Source organism: Cupressus sempervirens, chromosome 11, assembly GCF_028749045.1.
Source record: "Cupressus sempervirens isolate cs-2001-9-10 chromosome 11, ASM2874904v1, whole genome shotgun sequence".
In the NCBI taxonomy this organism is placed as follows: domain Eukaryota; kingdom Viridiplantae; phylum Streptophyta; class Pinopsida; order Cupressales; family Cupressaceae; genus Cupressus; species Cupressus sempervirens.
The window spans coordinates 575,485,633-575,490,988 of record NC_143128.1 but is presented as its reverse complement, the minus strand read 5'-3'; the positions used below and the strand labels follow the sequence as shown (position 1 = coordinate 575,490,988).

Below are 5,356 nucleotides of genomic sequence, written 5' to 3'. Positions count from 1 at the left end.
GAAACAAAGTGAAGCTCAATAAGATGTAAGTGAAGCTCAAATTGGCACAAATAGGGAGTCTATATGATGTAAGGGGTCATTTGAAGTCCTAGGGTGTCCTAGGAAGAGTTATGGGTGGATGGTAGTGTTTACATGATGTAATAGGCTATTAAAGCCCCTAAATGATGTAAAATGCACTCAAAGTGCAAGATCCATTATTTCCTGCTCCTTCCCCAATATCAAATGCTTTCATTTTGATCTCCCTGAAGTCATCTCGGAGGCTCCCAATTACACCGATACATGGATGCAAGAACACTGGCAACAACCTCATGTGTTAATAGGATATGGCACAAAGCTGCACAAGATGACAAGTTGTTTTGGCTCTTGGTGGATTTCAGAAACTATATTCTCTTTCCCTTTGGCCTATGCTTAATCCATCTACTTCTTCTTCTTCTTTGCCATGTCCATTACCTTCTCAAGCCTTGTCTCCCTTCTTATCAAAGCCTGGTCTGAATAAAAAGCACAATGCAAAGACTCAATCTTGGGGTAAGGATGAGATTCATCTTTCTCTTTCTCTTTTCTCTATCCATTGCTATGAGAAAATGAGTAGTCCTCCTATGCAAAACGTGTCCTCTGCCCAGTTTCAATCTTCCAAGCATCCCATATTTGAAGATGCAAGCAGGCCCAAATAGGTATAAATCCATCTAGCCCCACAATAGATATTGCTGGTATTTCAGTTTTGTGTGTATTAAATTTTCGTGAAGACCAAAGTTTGTATCTTTTCATTCCTAATTTGATCATGAACTTGTAAGTAAACATCAGAACCAGACAGACCTTATAGTTTTCATGTTAGATGTAAATATATAGCTAGTTTGATGCCCATACGTCTTACACTGCCTGGTCAGAAGGAGGGCTCGTGTGCAGCCTTGAAACCCTTCCAAGTGGCTGATAAGAAGGTAAAATTTCCAGATTTGATTTGTTTAGAGTGTTCCGTGATTGGTCATAGGTATTGATGCATCAATGGCAACAACTTATGAGAAGAAATTAGGTATTGATGCACATAAAATTATTTCTGTGCAGTCTATTCATGCATTTGTCGATGCATCAATGGCAACAGCTTATGAGAAGAAATGGCCACTTTACCTGAGTACTAAAAACACAATTTTAAAAAAATATGATGGAAAGTATGTTTTCAAATCAATACAAGGATTGATGATCTTATTTTTACCTTTTTCTCTAACACACCTTACTTCCCATGTTATCATTCTTTATGATTCTCTAGCTTAAGGATCCTCATATTCTCGGAGATTCTTCTTATATGTGACTTAAATTGGTAGGTTTAAAGATATCTTCCAGGAGGTATATGAGGCCAGTTGGAAAGATAAATATGATGCAGCAGGAATTTGGTTGGTTTTGTTTCTTGGCACAATAATATGAAGATTGCAATGTTGATTATCTTGATTCTGTCGGGCACACAATAATTTCTTTCAATGATTGATTCATGAACATGTATGAGCATAGGCTTATTGATGACATGGTAGCCTATGATTTGAAGAGTGATGGTGCCTATGTTTGGGTGTGCAAAAATTATGATGGTGATGTGCAAAGTGATTTCCTTGAACAGGGTTAGTGGTGAAAAATACTATTTTTCATTGAATCTGGCTTTGAACTGATCATTATATCTAATCTTACATATATCTATTGTTTTTGTAAGGAAGGAAACATGAATTGAGATTTTTTTGGGGAAGATATTGGCTGGCTCCACAATCATGATTAATCAGGTATAATAAGTGATTTTGCAAATTATTGCTTCTTTGGTTTAAATCTATCACTTCTTTTTCAGAGATAATATAACAATTTATCAATTATATTGCTTAGTCAACAATTACAGTACTAACAGATTTGAAAACACCAAACAATAATAGTATATGCATTAACTCTTTTGAACATATAGTTGAATATTCTATGGAAGGCTTGTACTACCGTGTTTCATTGCAAGGTTATGCATATTTTTGTTCTCAATAAGATATCACAGATAGACTTGAGACTTGATACATATTCCAAATTGAAATAAGTCACCATCTTTTCCTGAAGTAACCAAATTGCGTAAATATGTTACCTTGGATATTTTAGTCTTACAATTTATGTACAGATTATTTTATAGTATGATTAAGTATTGTTAACTGCGTATATTTACTATTTAATTGTATAGGATACTTAATGAAATAAATTAATGTAACTTTTTTTTTTTTTTTTTTTGTATGGAGTTACCCAGCCCCAAAAAACATTGTTGTATTGGTATGTTGTATGCAACTACCCATTCCCAATTATGATTCCAATTTGGCAACTTAGGAGTTGTGAGAGCAGTTCAAATCACTCACTGGGGAAGATGGTTCATAATCATTTCCCCACTTGCTTCCTTGTATTGTCATAATTGGAACATAGGCATCTCTCTCTAATTAATGCTTACCTCTGATTTATTAACCGTATTGTTACTATGGATATAACACAATTAAATTTAAATCTCTTGATATCTGGATCATCAATCCAAGCATGGCTGTAGAGAATCGTAGCTGTGTAGACACCAAATTTGAACAGTCCACTTACAATTGAGAAATAGATTATTGGTAGTGTCCTCATCTACTTGACAGATTGAGCATGTAGAAGCTTGGTAGGCGCCTCAAACCTAGCCCTAGTTTCATTGCCAACGATAAATTTGGTGTATACACGAAAGCTATTTTGATCTTGTGAGCATTGAATATCAGGATCTCCATTTGACTTCTCGTTATTAATGCCTTGACTCACTACTGCTGGATAAACAACCTAGTTGAATTCCAGTGCAAAGAGGTTGCTGGCTACCAAAGATTTGATAAGTGTTACGCAAATATTCACTGTAACAATCTCCTTCTAAATTGAACTCCCGATGAATATTAATCTGGAATTCTTTTGGCATCATCTTTTTTATTTGTTTTTTAATATTCTAAATTCCTACTCTAGCCTCATTGCTCTATTTTTGTTTTTATTCTATTTAATTATATATGTAATATTACAATGTGAAATTCAATGTTCAGATGTTTGTGGATGAAGTAATGGAACTTGTGGAGCTCACTTCTTTGAGAGGTGCCTTGGTTGGGCTTCCTGGATTGAATGGCCTATCTATTGAATAGCATAAGTGGTTAACAATAGCAGTAGAGCTTGTGGCTAATCCTTCAAATATATTCATGGATGAGCCAACTTCAGGCTTGGATGCTCGGGCAGCAGCTATAATTATGAGAACAGTAAGAAATATAGTTGACATGGGGAGAACTATTGTTTGCACAATCCATCAGCCTAGTATTGATATCTTCGAGGTATTTGATGAGGTAAAGATTTGGTTTTCTTAAAATAGCTTTGTGAAGCATTTGAAATTGGCATCTTCTTAAAGCTAAATGAAATATGCTGCAGCTATTCTTAATGAAGCGAGGAGGTCAGCTTATCTATGTAGGTCCACTTGGTCACAATTCTAACAAACTTATAGAATATTTTTCGGTAAGATGCCATCCACTACGGTTTTATTCTATTGAGAGATTTAGATCTGAATCTGGTACCTTTTGATGAACAGTTTGAATTTTGGAGTTTTAAGTAGTCATAGTTTATTGTACTAGAACCAATAGGAAGTTGATTTTATATACAAGGAATTGGTCATGTCAGATAGTGTTGACCACTAAGCTTTTAGCAAACATTCTCAATACGTTGAGCTTAAGAGTCAAGCACTAGCTGCAATCATCATATATGTTTCAACTAATTGAAAATGATTCATGTAGGCCATTGAGGGGGTTCCACAGATCAAGGAAGGTTATAATCCAGCTACGTGGATGCTGGAAGTAACTTCTATGTCAGAAGAGCACCGTCTAGGTGTCAACTTTAGTGAAATCTATAAATCATCAGAATTGTATAGGTGAGTGAGTTTGCCTTATTGATCTCTTCAGCCTGTTCCAATGGATTTTACATTTTATTTTCTATCTTGTACATTTTCCTATCATAGGCAAAACATGACACTGGTAGATAGTTTGAGCAAGCTAGTTCCAGGCTAAAGAGAGCTTCATTTTGAGACAAAGTACTCTCAGCCCTTTCTAGCATAATGCATGGCTTGCCTATGGAAGCAGCACTGGTCCTACTGGATAAACCCTCAATAAAGGCATCCAAATATCAATTGAAGGACAGCTTAAAGCACGAAATTTATTTATTTTTGTTTTAATCCTTCAACCGTTGCAATTGCGACGGCAATGCTGTCGCACGTATAGTAACCCCGACGCAATTGGAGGGGTTGGCGTCGCAATTGCAACGGAAAACCCCAGAATTGTGACGCGGTTGCCATCACACCTACCCTCCAATTGCGACGGGGTTGCTGTAGGTGCGACGGCAACCCCGTCGCAATTGCAACGAAAAACACAAAAATTGTGACGAGGATGACGGGACAACATGGTGGTTGCATAGCGACGGATAGGCATCACAATTGCGACGGAAAGGGTAGATGTCGTAAATTGCGACTAAATAACTACGACGTCTATGTCTGTAATGTTCTTGGCACTTGCTTCAATCCATATAGTGCTTTATGTAGCTTGCAGACCATGCCCTTGTTCTTCTCATCAACAAATCCCTCTTGTCATTCTATGTAGAATTCCTCTTCTTGTATACCATTTAGAAAAGCTAACTTCACGTCCATCTAGTAGACTTTGAAACCTTTATATGCAGCATATGCAAGTAATGTTCTTACTGTTAGTGTAGTTTTTTATTTTTTTTATTTTCTAGGTTTTTCCTACACTTTTTAATAATCTTGCTTAGGTTAATAAAGCATGTCTTATTAGGTGAATGTTTGTGAGGTGTCACCTTCCTACATGTGAGCATCCATTAGTTATCTTGGGAAGATACCTTGCTATCTTGGGAAGATATCTTGCTATCTTTAGTCCGATAGATGGTTGCTCCTCATTGGTTGGTGTTGACACCTTCTCCCTCTTCCTAGCCTATATAAGCATGCTACCTGGCTTGTATTTGCATCTCTTATTTTTGCATCCTCTTAATGCTATTTTGCTTCCAGCATTTGCATTACTCTCTTGGAGACTAACTCTATGATGCTATTTTAATTTTGTATCATTTGCATTCATAGTTTAGATATTTACTCTTTGCACTAGTTTTCTGGGTTATTAATCTTTTTAGATTCTAACATGGTATCAAAGCTTTTCTATGTGCAAGAGTAGATTTTAGTTTCCTTATTTGAGAGATTCAGGGGGGGGGGGCAAATAAACTTTATTGTAGTTTTTTGAAAAATGAAGTATGCTCTTCTCTTGCATCTTTGGATGATCCTGAGAATCAAAAAAGTTTTGACAAAAACAGTTTT

The 5,356-nt window shown here is 36.2% G+C and overlaps 1 pseudogene; it reads left to right on the top strand.

Annotated features, from left to right (window-relative positions):
- Positions 1-854: 854 nt before the first annotated feature.
- On the top strand, positions 855-4,154 carry LOC149530946 (ABC transporter G family member 39-like; annotated as a pseudogene).
- The last annotated feature ends 1,202 nt before the right edge of the window (positions 4,155-5,356 follow it).